Source organism: Diceros bicornis, chromosome 9 (assembly GCF_020826845.1).
Source record: "Diceros bicornis minor isolate mBicDic1 chromosome 9, mDicBic1.mat.cur, whole genome shotgun sequence".
Taxonomy (NCBI): domain Eukaryota; kingdom Metazoa; phylum Chordata; class Mammalia; order Perissodactyla; family Rhinocerotidae; genus Diceros; species Diceros bicornis.
The window spans coordinates 19,829,753-19,852,958 of NC_080748.1; positions in this window are offsets into that span (position 1 = coordinate 19,829,753).

Consider the following 23,206-nt stretch of genomic DNA (forward strand, 5'->3'; position numbering starts at 1 on the left):
GATTTCAGTTGAGAAGTTTTCATTGCAAGATAGGATTTCTAACTGGGCATTGAAAAGTAAATAGCATTTCACCAGAAAGAGAAGGAGTAGAAGGAACTTCTGGACATAGTGCATAAAACGATATGGCTTTTTAGGGAATTGGATAAACCACAGTGAGCCTGAACATAGATCAATGATGGGAATGATGTGGTTATAATGGGAGAGGAAGAGTGGGAGAACTGCGGAAGACTTTGAATGCCAGGCTACTGAGTTTGGAACTCAGACAATGGAAAAAACTTCAAGATTTTGTTAGGGAAGTGACACGATTTTTTGTTTTGGGTTAGTGCATCAATTAGGAAACGGATAGCACATTCAAAGAAGGTAATTCGAGAAAAGTTTAATAAAGAAATTTTGCAAAAGATGTTGGCAGAATGTATGGAAATCAAAAGAAATACGGCCTCTAGGACTTGAAACTGGGGCTGGGGGCAGGGTTTTACCATCCATATCTCTAAATGATAAGACTGGGGAGAGAGCTTTGTAAAGTGGGCCAACTGATAGAATCAAAGACATCAGGGCAATAAATAACCTGGATTCACTCTGCTTACCCTTAGAACTCCTACCAGCATTTCCCACTGATCAAAACCAATGGGAAGCTACAGGACAGAAACTCTTGTTGATGTACTCCACGTACGTCAGCTTCCAGAGGGACGGATCAATGTGGAGAAGGGTGGAGAGCAGATTTGAAGGGACAAATGGGAGAGATTCATCACAGTTGCAATTTGAAAAATAGTTTGAGATGGCAAGAAAATGAGGAGGTCACAGGAAATTATTGTAGTAGTTCAGGCAAAGAGACTGAGGGTCTGAAACAGATCAGCATTAATGACAATGGAAGGGAAGAGAAAGGTACATGGCATAGGAAGATAAAATTATCAAGACTTAGCAATGTTTTGGGTGTAGGAGGGGAAAGAGAGGAACAAAGCAAAGATGACTGGTGGATACTCTTTCATATCTTCAAAATACAAGTTACAGAAGAAAGAATTGATGTTTTTAGGGATGATAATGAGTTTAAGTGTGGGTAAGTGAAAATTAGACATTTGTCTCTGGGCTTGAGAAAAGAGATTGGAGCTAGAGAAGTATATTTAAGTATAATCTACTTTGGAGTTGACAATTGAAATGTTTCCAGGGAGATAATTTAGAAGATGTGAAACAGGCCAAGCATACAACCTTGGGGAATGCCAACCTATAAGGGGAGAGCAGAGTATGAATTGGTGAGGGAAGCCAGGAAATAGCCATCAGAAAGTATGGGGGGAGAGCAGACAGATACCAAGGCAGGAGCCAAGGGGTGACGAAAATTTCAATAATGAAAAATCATAACTTTCATATGTGCTTATAGTTAGAGAAAGCGTGGGGAGTAGATTCAATCTTCTTTTCTTCAGTGTAGAATTCTGGATGACTTTTCCAGTTATGATTATTTGATATTTCTCTTTGGAGAGTGGTTAATAATTGAATTCCTTAAACAAGTTTCTATTCTGCATGTGCTTTGCATTAAGCTCTGAGATAAGCAATGCTAAGGATGTAAAATTGATATGGAATGCACTGTTGCTCTTTAGAGACTTATAATCTTGTTGAAATTACTGGAACATAGCATAATGCAATGTATATAATACAAAGCTAAATTGAATTTTTTTTGTGTGTGTGAGGAAGATCAGCCCTGAGCTAACACCCATGCTAATCCTCCTCTTTTTGCTGAGGAAGACCGGCTCTGAGCTAACATTTATTGCCAATCCTCCTCCTTTTCCCCCCAAAGTCTCAGCAGATAGTTGTATGTCATAGTTGCACATCCTTCTAGTTGCTGCATGTGGGACGCGGCCTCATCATGGCCAGGGAAGCGGTGCGTCGGTGCGTGCCTGGGATCCGAACCCGGGCCGCCAGTAGCGGAGTGCGCGCACTTAACCACTAAGCCATGGGGCCGGCCCTAAATTGAATATTTTTAAATGATAAAATATATGGCCTAGAGAATACTATTGTCAGTCAGAAAAAGGGAGAGACTAGTTTTACTTGCAGATATAATAAAATATGCATCAGGATCTCTAGCTCACATTTCACTAGAATATAGTAAGACCACCTGAAAGAAATACTGCTAACATTTCTTTTGTGTGACAGTAGTTTCTTTTCCATGACAGAATTTGAAAAGAGTAAACTGAAGTGTGGGTTAACAGTAGAGCTGCTTATGATGAGTGAACCGTGACGGAGAAATTTGGACTGAGACGCACACGGGGAGAACTCCATGTGAAAGATTGCAGTTATGCAGCCACAAGCCAAGGAACTACCAGAGGCTAGGAAGGAGGCCTGGGAGAGATCCTTCTTTAGAGCCTTCAGAGGGAGCCGCCCCTGCCGACGCCTTGATCTCAGACTTCTAGGATTGTGAGACTAGACTCCAGGATTGTGAGACATTAAATTTCTGTTGTTTAAGGTACACTCAATTTGTAGTACTTTGTTATTGCAGCCCTAGCAAACTAATATGCCATCTTATCCACATCTAAGGTTTCAACTACCATTATATGCCTACTGTTTCCAGAAAAGAGATTTCTAAATTGTGTGCCTCCGAATGCTCATTCCTGAAGATGCGCCGCAAAGAAGAGCATGATGGCCCAAACCTGGAGCTCTACAACACACTGTAAAAACTTGTCTCTTGAGAGTCCCGCACCCAAGAGTCCAGAGTTCCTCCCATGTGTGACCATGGAATACTTTCTCATTATAACGTGTCTCCAGAATTGTGTTCTGTGGATATGTAGCTCTAGTGCAATGAACTGCAGCCTTTCCAGTTTTTATTGTCATTTGATTTAAGAAACCTCCCAATACAAAGCATTTGATGTCATAAATACATGTTGTAAATGTACATTATTTTAAAAATTTTAACAACCTCTGCAATAACTTGTGCTTTTGCATTTCCTCAAACACATTTTGCTAATTGCTACTCTAGAGACATCTTAGCAAACATGATTTCAAACATGGCATGCTGTGTTCTAAAATACAGAATTACACCTTTTGGATCTCCAAAAGCACAATAACTTTCACTTATAAAGAGCAACTTGTGGGGCTGCCCTGTGGCATAGTGGTTAAGTTCGGCCTGCTCCACTTCAGTGGCCTGGGTTCTTGGGTTCAGATACTGGGTGCGGACCTACACCACTCATCAAGCCATGCTGTGGTGGCGTCGCACATACAAAATAAGGGAAGATTGGCACAGATGTTAGCTCAGGGCCAATCTCCCTCAAGCAAAAAGAGGAGGATTAGCAACAGGTGTTAGCTCAGGGCTGATCTTCCTCACCAAAAAAAAAAAAAAAAAGAGCCATTTGTTGCAATTTTTTTCTGCAAATAAATTGGAGAGTTGAAATAATTTGGGGTGAACACATTAGCCTAATAATTGCAGCTCTCCATCTAATTTTTATTTTATAAACACTTATTTAAAATAAACATATTATTGGGAGGAACGTCAAATTTTCCGTGGTATAGCACCAATCTCTTGCTAGTTTTTGTCCATTATAATTCTGAATATTAATAGGGTAAAACATCAAGTTTTTTCTTGGGAACATTTCCTTTTATTTTCAATAAAAGGAAGTTTTCCCTAATCATCATCTTAGAAGATATTCAGTTCTACTTAGAGGTAATTGATGATCATTTCATTTTATACTCATTTTACACAATTACATTTTTCTGTCTTGTTTTCATTTTTTTAAAATATTTATGTGAGATATCTGTTATATTCTCTCTGCTTAAACTTATTGCTATTTTGCCTCATTGCCCTATGCTGATTATGTGGCAACTGAATTGACTGCTCTACAAATGTTTCTGTAGTCACACTGATGCAACTTTAGAACAGAATAAACAGGCAGACATGACCACATAGATACTGAGAATGTACAACAATAATAATCAGTCCTTAAATCAACCAGGGTTTGCTCCTTTAGGGCATAACTTTTTCATTGTGTCACAATAATGATTTGTAAGGAATGTTTGTACCAGAAATGTAAGGAGACGCCCATAGCTTTGACTTTTTGTACTTCATATGAAAGCTTTGGCTCATGAAGTCAGAAAATTTGGGTTTACTGAAGGAAAATTGCTAATCATCACCCTGTTCTTTTCCTAGATGAATGAGGTAGCTTTAAAAGAAGTTTAGCATTGCCTCACACATAGCAAAAGAAAGCCAAGAAGGACAGAAGATAATTTCTAACTCTGTACATGACCTTGTGGGTCCCATGTCTATAAATATGGATGTCTCAAAGCAATAAAAGTAAATATAAAACGCTTAGCCTTTTATGCATTAGTTCCATTGACTGTTATTAGAGAAGAAAGAGCATAGCAAACTAAGTTTGTGGTAAACTTAGTTTACTTTATCACTAAAGGTTCTGACTCCAAGGTCTAGTATTTTCTTAACCAAACCTCTTTAGACTACATAGTCCTTCCTAATCGTTATATTCTGCCCACAATGAGGTTGCTTTTTCCCTTCCCAATCTGGACATCATTCAAGGTCTGTAGAGAAAGAGGTATGCCTGAGCATTTATCATTCTGCTCTTTCATCACAGAGGTTACTTTAACATTATCTGTACTACTTGGAGGTTTAATTTTGTGTGTTTGGAGTTCCCTTGAGTTTATTACGTTCTTTAATCAGCTCTTTGTTTGCTTTGCTACTGTGGCAAACTTTTAAACTGCAACCATTTCTAAGCCAGTAGGTCAGGGGCTTGGCAGTGTTTGGAGGTCAACTTTCTCAACCTCCTAATGACCCCCAAATACTTTTCACAGATTCTCCCATAGAGTAGCCAGAGGTTTGGGGCTGCATGTGATGGATTGAGAAAGCAGGAACCTCGACTTGCCTATGGATTCATTTCACAGTCTTTTTTGATAAGGATGAATTCAGCATTTTCTTCACCTTGCCAGCCTAACTCCTTTCAAAGAAATATGCAGGACCCTGTTATAATGCCACTGCTGGGCAGATTACCTCGCTTCTGTTTTGTAGAGGACAGTGGGCAATATGGATGGATCTCACAAGGATGTGTGTTCAGGGGCGTGTGTGTGTCTGCGGTCTGTGGATGCTTGATGGAAGGAATGAAGGAAGGAAGGAAAGAGGGATGGAGAGAGGAAGAGAGCGAATGCAAGGGAGAAAGTGGTAGCTGCAATAGGGAGCTGAAATTGTGTGAAAGAGCGGAGATGCGTAGGGGATATTTGGGAAGTTTGTTCATGCACAATGTTTCCCCAAAACAATTGTAATAGAGATCTGAGTTTCTTTATTTCTCTTGGTTTCTCATTTTGAAAATTTTAAAAATTGAACACTTATGTACCCTTTATTTAGATTCACTGATTTTTGTGATTTTGCCACATTTGCTTCTCTCTCTCTGTACACACACGTTATTTGGTGAATCATTTGAAAGTAAATTGCAGACACCATGACACTTTGACCCCAAATGCTTTAGCTTGTAACTTCTAAGAATAAAGATTCTCCTGCTTAACCATTACTAAACAGAGGAAAGTGAACAATAAGTCAGTAATATAAAATTCTATACATTTCATATTCAAATTCCTCCAATGGTCTCAAAAATTTCTTTTACACCTAGTTCTTTTCTATTTTTTTTTTTAAATCCAAGATCTAGTCAAGATTCATACCTCGTGTTAGAATTGTGATGTCTCTATAGTATCTTTCCACCTAAAACAGTGCCCTGCCCTCCCCTATTTTTTTTTTTTTTCCTGACATTAACTTTTGAGGCATTCAGGCCAGTTATCATGTAGAATGTCTCACATTCTGGGTTCATCTGATCATTTCTTCATGATTAAATTAAGATTAAACATTTTTGGCAGGATTTCTAGATGATGTTATGTAATTTTTATTGTATCACATGATGACCAGATGTCCAACTGTCGTTTCGTTAAGTTGTTGAGTGCCAGATCTCTCCTTTGTAAAAGCATATTCTCCTGTTTCTAATTATAAGTAATTTATGGGGCAGTACCTTGAGTCCATGTAAAAATTCTGTCTTCAACAACTTTTTACCCAACAGTCTTACATCCTTGATGAGTCAGTTATTATATTGGAGGTGGTAAAATTTATTAAAAAAATTCTATCAATCTTTCTACGTTTATTAGAGTTTCCTCTTGCTCCCAACTGTCCCTATTGACTCATGGCTTTCCTGTGTTATTATCTATAAACTTTATGATTTTTGATGCTCAAATTATGCAAAACATTTCCAGTTAGAGCCCTCAAGTCTCAATATTTTTAATTGTGGTAAAAACCCTATAACATAAAACTTACCATCTCAACCATTTTTAAGTGTACAGTACAGTAGTTTAACTGTATCCATATTATTATGCAACAAATCACTAGAACTTTTTCATCTGGCAAAACTAAAACTCTATACCCATTGAACAACAACTCCTCTTTTATCTTTACCCACAGCCCCTAGCAACTACCATTCTACTTTCTGTTTTTAAGAGTTTGACTACTTAGATATCCCATATAAGTGGAATCATGCAGTATTTGTCCTTTTGTGATTGGCTTATTTCACTTAGCATAATGTCTTCAAAGTTCATCCGTGTTGTAACATATGATAGGATTTTCTTCTTTGGGAGGCTGAATAATATTCCATTGTATGTATATACCACATTTCCTTTATCCATTTATCTTTCAGTGGTCATCTAGGTCACTTCCATCTCTTGACTATTGTGAATAATGATGCAACAAATATGGGTGTGCAAATATATCTCTGAGATTCTATTTTCAATTCTTTTGGATACATACCAAGAAGTGGGATTGCTGGATCATATGGTAATTCTGCTTTCAATTTTTTGAGGAACCACATGTTTTCCAAATGACTGATTTCCATTTGCATTTCCATGATGATTAGTGATGCCGAGCATCTTTTCATATGTTTGTTGGCCGTTTGTGTATCTCTTGGGGGTATGTCTATTCAAATCCTTTGCCCATTTTTAAATTGGGTTATTTGTTTTTTTGTTGTTAAGTTATAGTTATTTTTATATTCTTGATATTAACTCTTTATCAGATAGAAGATTTACAAATATTTTCTCCCATTCCATAGGTTGCATTTTCATTTTGTTGATGGTTTCGTTGCCGTGCAGAAGCTTTTTAGTTTGATGTAGTCCCATTTGCTAATTTTTGCTTTTGTTGTCCATGCTTCTGGTGTTATATCCAAAAAATTATTGCTAAATCCAATGTGTTGAAGCTTTTCTTCTAAGAGTTTTATAGTTCCACGTCTTACAATAAGGTACTTCATCCATTTTGAGTTAATTTTGGAGTTAGATGGTGTAAAGTAAGGGTCCTGCTTTCTTCCTTTTCATATGGATATCCAGTTTTCCCAACATCATTTGTTGAAGAGACTATCTTTTCTCCATTGTGTAGTCTTGGTACCCTTGTTGAAGATCATTTGACCATATAAACAAAGGTTTATTTCTGGGCTCTCTATTCTGTTCCATTGGTTTATATGTCTGTCTTTATGCCAATATCACACTACTTTGTTTCCTATAGCTTTGCAGTATGTTTTGAAATCAGGAAGTGTGAGACCTCCAGCTTTGTTTTCTTTCTCAAGATTGTTTGGGCTATTTGGAGCCCTTTGAAATTCCATATGAATTTTATTTTAGTTTTTTTTTCTGTAAAAAATACCATTGGGATTTTCATAGAGACTGCATTGAATCTGTAGATTGCTTTGAGTAGTATGGACATTTTAACAATATTAAATCTTCTGATCCATGAACACAGGATGTCTTTCCATTTATTTGTGTCTTCTTTTTTTAACCAATGTTTTGTAGTTTTCATTTTTCAAATCTTTTGTCTCCTTGACTAAGTTTATTCCTCAAAATTTTATTCTTTTTGATGCTATTGTAAATGAGATTGTTTTCTTAATTTCCTATTTGGATTATTCATCATTAATGTATAGAAATGCCATGGATATTTGTGTGTTAATATTGTATCTTGCAACTTTGCTGAATTTGTTTATTAGTTCTAACAGGTTTTTTTTGGTGGAATCTTTAGGGTTTTCTACATATAAGATCATGTCATCTGTGAACAGAGATATTTTACTTCTTGTTGTGCAAATTGGATGCCTTTTATTTCTTTTTCTTGCCTAGTAGCTCAGGCTAGGACTTCCAGTACTATTTTGAATAGAAGTGGTGAGAGTGGGCATCCTTGCCTCATTCCTGATCTTAGAGGAAAAGCTTTCAGTTTTTCACTGTCAAGTATGATGTCAGCTGTGGGCATTTCATATATGGCCTTTATTATGTTGAGGTAATTTCCTCCTATTCCTGAAAGGAGAATGTTCTTTATTATGAAAGGATATGGAATTTTGTCAAATGCTTTTTATATATCAATTGATATGATCATGTGATTTTTGTCCTTCATTCTGTTAATGTGATGTATTACATTGATTGATTTTTGTATGTCGAAACACTTTTGCATTCCAGGAATAAATCCCACTTCTTCATGTGTATGATCCCTTTAACCTGCTCTTGAATTCAGTTTGCTGGTATTTTGTTGACAATTTTTGCATCAATATTCATCTGGGTTATTTGTCTATAGTTTTCTTTTCTTGTAATATCTTTGTCTGATTTTGGTATCTGGATAATACTGGCCTCATAAAATGAGTTTGAAAGTGTTTCCTCATCTGCAATTTTTTGAAAGAGTTTGAGAAGAATTGTCTTTCATTCTTCTTTTAAGCATTTGTTAGAATTCTCCAGTGAAGCCATCTGGTCCCCAGCTTTTCTTTGTTGGAAGATTTTTGATTACTGATCCAATCTTCTTATTACTTTTAGGTCTGTACAGATTTTTTATTTATTCATGATTCAGTCTCAGTAGGTTGTATGTTTCTAGAAATTTATCCATTTCTTCTAGGTTATCCAATCTGTTGTATAATTGTCTATAATAGTCTCTAATGATCCCATTTATTTCTGTGCCATTAATGGTAATGTCTCCTCTTTCATTTCTGATTTTTGTTATTTGAGCCTTCTCTCTCTTTTTCTTAGTCTAGCTAAGGGTTTGAGCTTTTCTTTTCTTTTCTTTTCTTCTTGTGAGGAAGATCGGCCCTGAGCTAACATCTGCCAATCCTCCTCTTTTTTTGCTGAGGAAGACTGGCCCTGGGCTAACATCCATGCCCATCCTCTTCCACTTTATATGGGACGCCTGCCACAGCATGGCCTGACAAGCGGTGCGTCGGTGAGTGCCCGGGATACGAACCGGCGAACCCCGGGCCGCCTCGGTGGAGTGCGCGCACTTAACCGCTTGCGACTGGGCCGGGCCCCTAAGAGTTTGAGCTTTTCAAAAAACCAACTCAAATCTCAACACTTTTACAATTAAGTGTGCATATGTGTGTGTATTTTGAAGCAATATCATGGAAGAAGACTGGGTGGAATCTAGCATTTCAATTACATTTGGATCATGCTTTTTAAAATCTTCTTTCTCATTTTTCTTGATAAGCAGACTGTATGAATGGAACATGATATCATAAGAGAAAGATGTTAATGCAAATGTTGAAAAGTAAGGAAGTGACCAAAACCAAGGTGATGCTTAATAAAGAACATGTTGCAGGCAAATAATAATATACCATCTGGAACTTCAGAAAACTGAGCTATTTTATAAATAATTTTGATGGGTATTTTATCTTGTGCTTTCTCAACTTTATCTCAATCCACCTTTTCTTGTCCTATGGTGACTGGCTTTATCTGAACCTAAGCCATCTTATTCACATATTGCCTGTTTTGCTCCAAAGTTCTTGCCATCACCAACACTTATTACCATTGATATTTCTTTCCATGTGTTTTCTACGCTCAGTGCTTAGACTATGCTATCTCTATAAAGAATCCTAAAATGACTTCATCTACCTAGGACACTGCTTCATAGTCCATTTTTGGGATCCTGCTTCGCAGATTTCTTTTCTAGTCTCTTATGTATCTAATTTTCCCTTTAGTTATCTCATAACCCTCTTTTAGCCTTCTCCCAGCACAAACCTTATTCCTATTCTATTCCAAGTGTTTGCTTCTGACTTAGAAGTTCTGGAGGAATAATCAGGAGCTACATCATATGGGGCCTTGAAAGACATGGGTCAATTGGGCTACGCATGACAACTTAATATTCAAAGATTTACCAGTCAGATGGGGTGGAGTGAATAAAGGGATTGAGAAAGGCTAGTAATTGTGGTAACTGAAGACAAAAGCTGGAGTGGAGAAGAAGCATTTCTCCAACAGTGCAGGAGACAAATAGAGTAGGGTAGCCCAGGTGGTAATCTGGAGTCTCTCTGTCCCCCTTTCCTGTCAACCTCCCTGAAGGAGAACAAGTTTCGGCCTGGGCTTTCACTTATTCTGCCAGGTGGATACTGCAGCCAAAGTAGCATTTAAGGAAAAGAAACAAGACATATGAGATAGCAAACATTATAAAAGAAAGAAAATAAAATAGATCTCATAGGGAACTGATTTAATAGGCCATAAAACAAAAGACTTCAATAAGCTAAATAAATACTCTGAAAAACAAGGAAAGATATTAGAAGCAGAAAAAAATGATAATGAAGAACAAATAAGAAATATTGTATATGAAAATATAATACTTTGAATGAATAACTCATTAGAAGATTAAATAGAATGAATATCATCAAAGGATGAATGTGTGGGCTGGTAGATCAGATTATGAAATTGTCCTGAGGCATCAAAGAGTTACTCATAGGTGGGAAGAATGAGAAAAAATTAAGATGAATAGAAGATAAAATGAAAAGTTTAGTAGATTTCAAAAGGTGAAAAAAATGGTTTTAAAAATATTTTGGAAAATAATACAAGAATTACAAAAAATAGGAAAATACATAGGCCCAAGATTGAGTATCAATAAGGATAGGTAAGGACATATTATTGTAAAACTTAAGACTATTGAAAAGAAATAGAAATGCAGGCAATTTCCCTCCCTCCCTTGCTTAAAAGTACTTTTTGGAAGAAATACTTTAGGAAGAAGGTAAATAAATCTAGGGAAATTAAAAGATATGGGAACTAAGGGATAACATAATAAAGTTTACTATTATGTATATAAGGAATCATGGAAAAAACAGGGAGAAGGAGAAGTATCTGAATCACAAGAAATTTTGATGATACCAACGTAGTGTCAAATGGGGGAGAGAGAGGAAAAACAGATATGGATGAGAACATGCTATGATACTTGTCTTGTTCAGGAGTAATATATAGATATCAATAAACTCAAGAAATTGGAAAAATAAACATAAGGGTGGTCCTTAGTGAAAATATATTAGATCACAGAAGATTACAAGTAATATACATAACTTTCAAAAAAAAGGAATTAAAAACTATATTTAAAAATATAGAAAGTAGAAAATATCAAATAAGATGGTAAAATAAATCTTATCATAACATAATTGCCCTCAATGAAAATGTTAAACCTAATGATTTGGTTTTTAAAAAAATTTAAAGGATACTGAGAAGTTGAAAATAAAGGCATGGAAAATATGTGCTTTCTACCAATATAATACCCAAAATAAAACCAGGATAGCAAAGTAGCTTTTATTAAAAAAAAAAAAATCAGGCCAAATAGACTTTATAGGGGAAAATATCATATGGACAAAAAGGAAAGTCGTACTTTTGTGAAAGGCACAGTAGAATAAGATGATATATCAAGGTTGGGATAGGCAGAATTCTATGATCCTCCCCTCAATAACCCCACCCTTGTATAAACCCCTCTCCTCGTGTGTGGTCAGGCCCTGTAACTTGCTTCTAATTAATAGAATATGGCAAAGGTGAAGAAATTAAGGCCTTAAAATAGACTTTTAGTTAATCAAAACAGAGATCATTCTGGGTGGGTCACCTCATCAGGTGAGCTTATTAAAAGAAGGCTCATGCCTTCCATGAATTCAGAAGTTTGAACCAGCAGCCTCTCTCTTTCACTGTTAGTTTCTCTCTTTTTCTCCTTTGATGGTTTGAAGAAACAAGTTGTCATGAACTCTACAGCTGCAAGAAAATGAATTCAATGTTCTGAGGGATCTTGGAAGTGGACTTCTCTAGTTGAACCTCCAGATAAGAGCACAGCCTGACTGACACCTTGATTTCAGTCTTGTGAAACCCTGAGTAGAGAATCCGGTTAAATTATACTTGGACTCCTGACCCATATAATGAATGTGTTGTTTTAAGCCAATAAGTAGGTGATATTTTGTAATGCAGCAATAGATAATGAATACAAAATAGAATATATATGCAGAAAATATTATAGCCCCTACTAAATATATAATTCAATAATTGACAGAAGAATAGGGAGAATAGATGAATCAAAAATCGACGTGAAGAGTTTGACATACTTTTCAAGAAAATGATGAACAAAAAATTTTTTAAAAAACAAGCAAAGAGATAAAACGTTTAAATATGATCAATAAACTAATATATATTTAGGTCACGGTCTTTTATCTGAAACCCACAAGACCAGATGAATTTCAGAATTTAGATTTTTTATAATAAAGAAAGATGATATAATACCTGTGCTACGTATTATATAACATCCCCAGAAGGATCTAGCGCAGGACTCCGTAATCAAATATTAATATTTCTGCAGCTAAAGAAATAAATAATAAATAAAGACACTAAGTACTTGCCTATTAGTTCCGGATAGGTTTTTGTCACTGAATCCATTCAGCTCAGCTTAGATTTCCCCACCAAATGAGTTTAAAATATCTTAACTTTGGAGGCTTTTGGGTTTTAGAACTGCAAATAAAGGCTTATAGGCCTGTATTTGATATGTAACTTTACATCCAAAAATATGAGAATCCATATTTTTTGAGCACCCATAAAATGTTTACAAAAATTGGCCTTGTGTTAGGCTTTTAAAAAATTCTCAATAAATTTTAAGAAATCAGCACCAAATAGACCATGTTTTTTGACCTCAGTTAAATAAATGTTCAAGTCAGTAACAATAGGATAGCTTTAAAAAAACAACTCACATGTCTGGAAATAAACTATTAAATAACATTTAAGTAGAATAGGAAATTATAAGATATTTATGGAATGCAGCATAGCAATACTTTAGGAGATTATTTATTGCCTCAAATGTACTTATAAGAATATAAATATATTGAAAAATAAGCTTAGAAATTGCACTAAAAAAACAGAAGCAATGGCAACAGAGGAAAAAGGAGAAAATAAAACAAATGATGGCTGAGCACTCAGGGTACTGCCTGCTTATGCTGAGTGGGGGATGGAAAATCAACACTGCTGTATAGTGTATGGTCCTGTGCCAATAACAAAGTTTTGGTCAATGATGGACTGCATTATGAGGGTGGTACCATAAGATTATAATGAAGCTGAAAAAATTCTACTGCCTAGTGATGTTGTAGCCATCGTAATGTCATAGCGCAATGCATTACTCACATGTTCGTGGTGATGCTGGTGTAAATAAGCTTACTGCACTGCCAGTCATATAAGAGTATAGCATAGCACATACAGTTATGTACAGAACATAATACACAATGAAAATAAAATGACCACATTACTGGTTTATGTATTTACTATACTATACTTTTTGTCATTATTTTAGAGTGTACTCTTTCCACTTATGAAAAAAAAAGTTTACCATAAAACAGTATGCTGTGTTATGCCAGCAGCAGCCTCAGACATCTCATGTTTATTGTGTTTCTTGATTGCATCATTTTTTCTTGTGCTTTATTTAATCTTGTGTTGTTTTGTTCCTCATGGCCCCCAAGCATACAAAATCCACTGCTAATGTTGCCAGTAAGAGGCCATGGTTGAGTGATTGATCTGGAAATGAAATTAAAAGTGATTAAGGACAACAAAGGTGGAAAATCGGTGATGGCAATTGCTCACCAGTCAGGCATGTCCCATTCCACCATAACTAAGATCTTGAAGAACAGGAAGAAAGTGATGGAAGCTGTTAAAGGATCTGCTTCACCGAAGGCAACAAGACTAACAAGAATTTGTGAGGGCCTATGTCAGACATGGAGAAACTTCCAATGACCTGGATTGAAGACCAGACCCAAGAAGCATATTCCTCTCAGTACCGTGACAATCACACTAAAGCAAAAAGTTTGTGACATTGAAAGAAAAGGCTGGACCCAACTATGATGTTGAATTTACTCCTAGCTCTGGAAGGTTTAAATAATTTAAGAATCAAACAGTTATTCATTACATAATGTGAAAGTGAATGGTGAGTCTGCTAGTGCCGATGTGAAGGCAGTTGAAGAATTTTGGGAGACTAGATAAGCTGCTTGTGGAGGAAAATTACTTACCAGAACAAATATTCAATATGGACGAGACCTCGCTATTCGGGAAACAGACGCTTGAAAGGACTTTCATCCTTTCAAGGAGGCTAAGTCAGTGCCAGATTTTAAGGCTTTTAAGAACAAAATAATCTTTCTATGGGTCAGTGTTGCAGGCTACAAATTGAAACCCTTTGTGATCTGGCACAGTGAGAGCCCCAGGGGCTTCGAGCTTATCAGTAGGCACACGCTGCCAGTGTACCACAGGAGCAATAAGAAGTCACGGATGACCCAGCTCCTCTTCCAAGATGCCCTCCTGAATTGCTATGCCAGCAAAATGGAGAAGTACTGTTTGGAGAATAACATACCTTTCAAAATTTTGCTTATGTTGATAATCTTCCCAGACATCTTCCTTTTATTGGTGATCTTCCTCTCAATATCAAAGCATCGGTTCCCCCTCCAAACACCATCTCTTTGCTCCAACCAATGGATCAAGGAGTTATAGCATCTTTTAAGGCCTACTGCCCGAGGAGGACATTTGCCCAGGCTATTGCTGCAACTGGGGAAGACACTGATGCAATTCTGGAAGGATTACAACATCTGTGACTGCATCAAGAACCTTGCATGGGCTTTGGGTGATGTCGCCAAGGAGTGTATGAACGGCATCTGGAAGAAGACACTCAAGAGGTTCATTCATCACTGCAAAAGATTTACCAAGGATGACGGGGTTGCAAAAATCAACAAGGCTGTGGTTGAGTTGGCAAACAACTTTAACCTGGGTGTGGATGAGGATGACATTGAGGAGCTCCTAGAGGTGGTTCCTGAGGAATTTACTAATGAGGAGTTGTTGAAACTGGAAAAGGAACACATAGCTGAGGAAGAGGCAAGAGAAAAGGAAACTGCAGGAGAAGAAAAAGAAGAACCTCCAAGAGAATTCATAATGAATGGTTTAGCAGAAGCTTTTGCAGACCTCCACGAGCTCTTTAAAGAGTTTCAAAACACGGACTCCAACACGGAAAGGTTTTCTTTAATAGAGCGGAGTGTTCATGGTGCTTTATCTGCTTACGAGCAAATCGGTGATGAAAAAAGGAAACAAACCAAGAAAACCACCATGGACATATTTCTGAAAAGAGTGACATCTCCTCAAGAAAAACCTCAGGCAGGTCCTTCAGGAGGTATTCCAGAAGAAGGCATTGTTATCATAGGAGATGACAGCTCAATGCATATTACTGCCCCTGCAGACCTTCCAGTGGGACAAGATGTGGAGGTGGGAGACAGTGATATTGATGATCCTGACTCTGTGTAGGCCTAGGCTTAATGTGTGTGTTTATGTCTTAGTTTTAAAAAAAAAAGCTTAAAAAACAAAACAACAACAACAAAAAAATTTTAAATAGAAAAAGCTTATGGAATAGGATATAAAGAAAAAATATTTTTGTACAGCTGTACAATGTGCTTAAGCTATTATTACAAAAGAGTCAAAAAGTTAAAAAAAATTTAAAAGTTTACAAAGTAAAAAGTTATAGCAAGCTAAGATTAATTTATTATTAAAGAAAAAATACTTTATTATAAATTTAGTGTAGCCTGTGTGCAGTGTTTATAAATTCTATAGTAGTGTACAGTAATGTCCTAGGCCTTCACATTCACTCACCACTCACTCACTGACCCAGAGCAACTTCCAGTCCTGTAAGCTCAATTTGTAATTAGTCCCCTATACAGGTGTACCATATTTGATCTTCTATACCATATTTTTACTGTACCTTTTCTATGTTTAGATACACTAATACTTACACTTGTGTTACAGTTGCCTGCAGTATTCAGTACAGTAACACAATGTACACGTTACAGTGTAGGGAGCAATAGGCTATATCGCCTACTACGCAGAGTCTATACCATATAGCCTAGGTGTAGTAGGCGATACCATCTAGGTTTGTGTAAGTACACTCTATGATGTTCACACAATGATGAAATTGCCTAACGATGCTTTTCTCAGAACGTATCCCCATTGTTAAGCATTTGTGACTGTATATGAAAGTTAAGAGAGTAAATCCTAAGAGTTCTCATCACAAGGAAAACATTTTTTTCTTTTTTTTGTACCTATATGAGCTGATGGATGTTAATTAAACTTATTGTGGTAATCATTTCACAATAAATGTAAATCAAATCATTATGTTGTACACCTTAACTTTATATAGTGCTGTGTGTCAATTATATCTCAGTAAAACTAGAAAAAAAAAGATTAAAAAAATCAACTTCCCACTCAGCCCCTCTGACACTATCCCAGCAGGGAAATTGGGACACCACTAGCTCCATCCCCAGTTGGTCCGTTGAACCTGCGAGGCATGAGGGGGAGGAGGAGTTTTTTTTCATTGGTATTTGGCTGGAGTAAAGTAGGTATTGCCAAAATTGTTAGGCTACCCTTATTTCAGTCTCTTGGCTTGCAGAAACAGGCTTTTCTTGGAGTTTACTTTGTCTGTTGCCTATTATGGGTTGGAGGCTTCTACAGCACCTCTTCCAGGATGCATGGGAAGCAAAAAGGAAACCCAGGGAACCCACCCACTTCCGTGATGTTCCTCGAGTTCTGAGGTCCCTAGTCTGTCAGATTGCTTTTGTCTTCCTTACAGTGTCTTCCTATACTTGTTTGTTGAGTTATATTCGGGGATTCTAGTTATATGAGGGAGGACCTGGGAGGAATGAGGCTACTCCATTTTGGCGGAACTCAGAGTTTTCCAAGCACTGTGATTTTTATTGTTGGGGAAAATGGGAGGTCACCTCAGTCCTTTTTCTGTGGTATGTATGTGTTGTTGGAGAAGAGGTTTCCAAATCATGCTGATCTGTTGATTTTTTAGTGAGAAATTTCAGCAGTGTTACTTGGTCCAGTCTCTGCTTTCTCCAGGACCCAGGTATGCTTCCAATGAGGGAGGGAGCTGTGTTGGAAACAAACACAGCATGTTATACTATACTCAGAAATACCCCTGTCCCCTATAGTTCATTCTTACTTTTGAATGAATTTTTTCAGGAGGCTTCTTAGCTCCTATGCAATGAGACTTCTATTTACCTATCCAAGATTTCTTAACTTCTGCACTATTGACATTTTGGACCAGATAATTCTTTAAGGGGGATGTCCTGAGCATTGTAGGATATTTAGCAATATCCCTAGCCTCTACCCACTAGATGCCAGTAGCAATCCTCCCAATATCCTGCCGTTGTAACAACCAAAAAGTCTCCAGACATTGAAAAATGTTTCCTGGGGTAAAATTGCTGGGTGAGAACCACTGGGATAGCCTGTTTGCCAGACATGCCCAACATACTTGAAAGCCATTTGAGTTCAAGGTATGATCGCCCTTTAATGAATTCTGCAAATAATAAAATGTCATTCCTACCTTTATCTTGAATATATATTTTTCCTGATTTGGGTAGATATGGGAGGTGATTATTTAGAAGAGCCTATGTATACTTTTGTAGAAAAGAGTCTTCCGCAGGCACTGTTTGTGTTATGTCTGTGACCAAGTTATTTATAAAAATAATTCAATAAATCCAGTGCTCACTCTGTGCAGAACAGAAGGAATGGTTTTGGTAGTGTTATGAGTTGGTACCTAAGAGCACATCTATAGATGATTGTTTGGGGAAGTACAGACTTTCCTTGGAAAGTCTATGCAGCCTGGGAGTTACTGAAAAGAAATTGTCTCTTCCATTACAGGCAGACCTAATTGAAGGAGGAATTGGAAGGAAATATCCATATTTTATTTTCTTTATTGTTTTCATTGAGTTCTTCTCTTGATACCCCAGTGTAAACACCAGATGGCAAGAGGAAATTTGTGTCCAATATTGTGACTTGATTCCTGGGAGCCCCAGAGGCCTCTCTACTACTCTCTCCTGTCTTTGCTATTTTCTTTGTAAATTAAATATTTTTAATATTTGGAAATTTTTTTGTGGAATTTCACTTTACCCTCCAAAGAATTCTATGCATATTTGTAGGCATTCCAAGACATATTATTCTAAACTGATGTGCCTAAATTGAATAAAAAAGAATATTCCTAAATCGAATATAAAACCATAAACACAACTCATTTTAAAATGATATGACTATATTGATTTTAAAAATAAAACAAAACATATTAAAGCCTAGAACCCTGTAGCCTAGAATAAAACACAGATGCTACCTGAGCCTCTCTCTCCATCCCCAGTGTTAGCAGTTAGGACTTCATTTTGTCTCAGCATAGAATATGGCCCTAAGGTGGCACCTGAGAGATGCCTGGGGATAAGATTGACCAGCAGACAGCATACCCTGGAAATCCAGGCCCACTCTTGAGATAAGGTAGAGACCTTAGGCATATAACAAGATCTAAGTGATGAGCGGTAGTTCAGTTTGGCAAGACAAAGAACAACTCCGGTGCATATGACAATGTATGTTGTGGAATAATCCAGGTTGCAGGCTCTCTGATATTTCTAAGTACGTAGGCAGCAGCAAATGGTGCTGAGACTCCAAAGTAAAGGTCCCTATAGGAATTTTCACATAGCAAATATAGGGTTCATGAACGGGGATCTCGTTCTTCATGCGATTAGAAAAAGGAGACAGTAAGATCTTGGAGAAATGGGGTAATGGGAAGGTTGTAGGGCAAGAAATCTTACTTAAAGAGGCCAAGAGATAAAGCCCATGAATGGAGACAATGTGGAGTGTTATTTCAGATACAAGGTAGAAGCCCTATTACAAAAACTGTGTGGTCAAAGTAAGCCTATTGCTGACTCATGTGAGTTATTGAACTAAGATTTCTTAACTTCCTTACATCATATTCAAGATTAGATTGATGTCAAATCCTGGACCAGTACTGAGCCTGCAGGCAAGGTCTTGTTGCCCCTAAACATGGAGCAAGAATTCTATAACAGTTGTCAATGTAAAATTGTACTGGAAAAGTTAAACCGAGAAGGAAGATATTCAAGACTATTGCAGAAGGAGAGAAAGATGGAACTCAACTCAATTGAAACAGAAGGCGGGAGAGTTTTTAAGCACTGGGGTGAGCTAATGAAAAACTACTGGAGGATGTTGAGGGGAAGTTGGTCTATGTGATTAGGCAATCCGTGTTTGTTAATTATTGCTTATTGAAGTTAAACAACAACCCTCTCACAGAGATTAGGAGACAAGGGCCCTATCTTTCTTTTTTTTTTTAGAAAAAACTTTATTTTTTTGAGCACTTTTAGGTTCACAGCAAAATTGAGAGAAGTTACCAGATTTCCCAAATAACTCTTGCCCCTACACATGCATAGCCTCCTGCATTATCAACATCCCCCAAGAGAGTGGTACACTTAGTACAACTGATAAAACTACACTGACAAATCATAATCACCCAAAGTCCATAGTTTACATTATGGTTCATTTTTGGTGTTTTACATTCTCTGGGCTTGGACAAATGTGTAATGACATGATACCATCATTATAGCATCATACAGAGTATTTTTGCTGTCCTAAAAATCCTCTGTGCTCCACCTATTCATACCTTCCCCCTCCCCAAACTCTGGCAACCACTTATCTTTCTACTGTCTCCACAGTTTGCCTTTTCCAGAATGTCATATAGTTGGAATCATACAGTATGTAGCCTTTTCAGACAGACTTCTTTTATTTAGTAATATGAACTTAAGGTTCCTCCATGTCTTTTTATGGCTTGATAGCTCATTTATTTTTAATGCTGAATAATATTCCCTTGTCTGGATTACCATAGTTTATTTATCCATTCACCTATTGAAGGACATTTTGGTTACTTCCAACTTTTGGCAATTATGAATAAAGTTGCTATAAACATCTTTGTATAGTTTTTCATGGACATAAGTTTTTAATTTCTTTGGTAAATACCAAGGAGTGTGACTGCTGGATTTTTTGGTAAGAATATGTTGAGTTTTGTATGAAACTGTCAAACTGTCTTGCACAGTGGCTGTACCATTTTGCATTTCTACCAGCAATATATGCGAGTTCCTGTTGCTCCACAACCTCACCAGCATTTGGTGTAGTCAGTGTTCTGGATATGGCCATTCTAATATGTGTGTAGTGGTATCTTATTGTTGTTTTGATTTGCGTTTTCCTGATGATATAAGATGTGGAGAATCTTTTCATATGCTTATTTGCTATCTGGGTATCTTCTTTGGTGAGATGTCTGTTAAAGTCTTTGGCACGTTTTTAAATCAGACTGTTTTCTTATTGTTGACTTTTAAGAGTTCTTTGTATATTTTGAATAACAGTCCTTTATCAGATGTCCTTTGCAAATATTTTCTCCAAGTCTGTGGCTTATCTTCTAATTTTCTTGACATTGTCTTTTGCAGAGCAGAAGTTTTTCATTTTAATGAAGTCCGGCTTATCAATTATTTCTTTCATGGATCATGCCTTTGGTGTTGTAGCTAAAAAGTCATCATCATACCCAAGGTCATCTAAGTTTTCTCCTGTTATCTTCTAGGAATTTTATAGTTTTGCACTTTACATTTAGGTCTATGATCCGTTTTGAGTGAATTTTTGTGAAGGATATAAAGTCTGTATCTAGATTCATTTTTTTTGCATGTGGATGTCCAGAAGTTTCAGCACCATTTGTTGAAGAGACTGTCTTTGTTCCAATGTATTGCTTTTGCTCCTTTGTTAGAGATCAGTTGGCTATATTTGTGTGGGTCTATTTGTGGGCTCTCTATTCTGTTCCAATGGTTTATTTGTGTATACTTCCACAAATACTGCACTGTCTTGAATACTTTGCTGTATAACAAGTCTTGACATCTGATAGCGGCACTCCTCCAATTTGTTCTTCTACTTCAGTATTGTGTTGGCTATCCTGGGTCTTTTGCTTCTCCATATAAATTTTAGAATCAATTTGTCAATATCCACAAAATAACTTGCTGGGAATTGATTGAGATTGCATTGAATCTATAGATCAAGTTTGGAAGAACTGACATCTTGACAATATTAAGTCTTCCTATCCATAAACATGGAATATTTCTCCATTTATTTAGTTCTTTTTTTAATTTCATTCATCAGAATTTTGTAGTTTTCCTCATATAGACCTTGTTATATTTTGTTATATTTATATTTAAGTATTTCATTTCATGTCTTACTGTTTTTGGGTACTAATGTAAATTGAATTGTGTTTTTAACTTCAAAATCCACTTGTTCATTGCTGTCATATAGGATAGTGATTAACTTTGTATGTTAACCTTATATCCTGCAACCTTGTTATAATCACTTATTAGTTCCAAGAGTTTTTTTGTTGATTCTTTTGGATTTTCTACATAGACTATCATGTCATTTGTGAGCAACAATAGTTTTATTTCTTCCTTCCCAATCTGTATACTTTTTTTCCTTTTCTTGTCTTATTGCATTATCTAGAACTCCCAGCACAATGTTGAAAAGAGTGGTGAGAGAGGACATTTTGCCTTGTGACTGATCTTAGTGGGAAAACTTTGAGTTTCTCACCATTATGTATAATGTTAACTCTAGATTTTTTTGTAGATAATCTTTATCAAGTTGAGAGTTTCCTTCTATTCCCACTTTACTGAGAGTTTTTTTCATGAATGACTGTTGGAGTTTGTCAAATGCTTTTTCTGCATCTATTGATAAGATCTTGTGATTTTTCCTTTTTAGCCTGTTAATGTGATGGATTACATTAATTGATTTTCAAGTATTGAGCCGGCCTTACATACCTGGGACAAAACCCACTAGGTTATGGTGTATAATTCTTTTTCTACATTGTTGGATTTGATTTGCTAATATTTTGTTGAGGATTTATGCATCTATGTTCATGAGAGATATTGGTCTGTAGTTTTTTTCTTGTAATGTCTTTGTCTCATTGTGGTATTAGAGTAGTGTTGGCCTCGTAGAATGAATTATGAAGTATTCCTTCTACTTCTAATCTCTGAGAGAGATCAGAGAGAGTTAGTGTAATTTCTTCCTCAAATGTTTGGTAGAATTCACCAGTGAACCCATCTGGGCTAGTGCTTTCTGTTTTGGAACGTTGTTAATATTGATGCAATTTATTTAATAGATATTGGCCTGTTCAGATTGTCTATTTCTTCTTATGTGAGTTTTGGCAGCTTGTGTCTTTCAAGGAATTTGTCCATTTCATCTAGATTATCAAATTTGTGGGTATAGAATTGTTCATAGTATTCCTTTATTTTCTTTTTAATATCCATGAATTCTGAAGTGACGTTCCTTCTTTTTTTTCTGATCTTAATAATTTGTGTCCTCTTTTTTTTTTTCTTATAACTTCACTAGAGGATTTTATTAATCCTTTCGAAGAAACAGCTTTTGGTTTTGTTGCTTTACTCTATTAATTTCCTGTTTTCAATTTCGTTGATTTATGCTCTAATTTTTATTATTTCTTTTCTTCTGCTTACTTTGGGTTTAATTTGCTCTTCTTTTTCTAGTGTCAAAAGGTATAAATTTAGATTATTGATTTTAGAGATTTTTCTTTTCTAACATAGGCATTCAATGCTGCTTTCACTGCCTCCCACAAATTTTGGTAAGTTGTGTTTTCATTTTCATTTAGTTCAAAATATTTTAAAATTTCTCTTGAGATTTCTTCTTTGACTTGTGTGCTATTTAGAACTCATGTTGTTTAGTCTCCATGTATTTTGGAATTTTCCAGTTATCTTTCTGTTATTGATTTCTTGTGACTCCATTGTGATATGAGAAAACACAGTGTATGATTTCTATTCTTTTAAATTTGCCAAAGTGTGTTTTATGGCCCAGAATGTAGTCTATGTTGGTGAAAGTTCTATGTGACCTTGAGAAATATGTATATTCTGCTATTGGGTAAAGTAGTCTATAGATGTCCATTATATTCAGTTGATTTATAGTATTGTTGAGTTCAGCTACGTCCTTACTGCTTTTCTGCCTGTTGGATCTGTCCATTTCTGATAGAGGAGTGCTGAAGTCTCTAATTATGATAGTGGATTCATCTATTTCTCCCTGATGTTCTATTATTTTTGCCTCATGTAGTTTGATGCTCTGTTCTTAG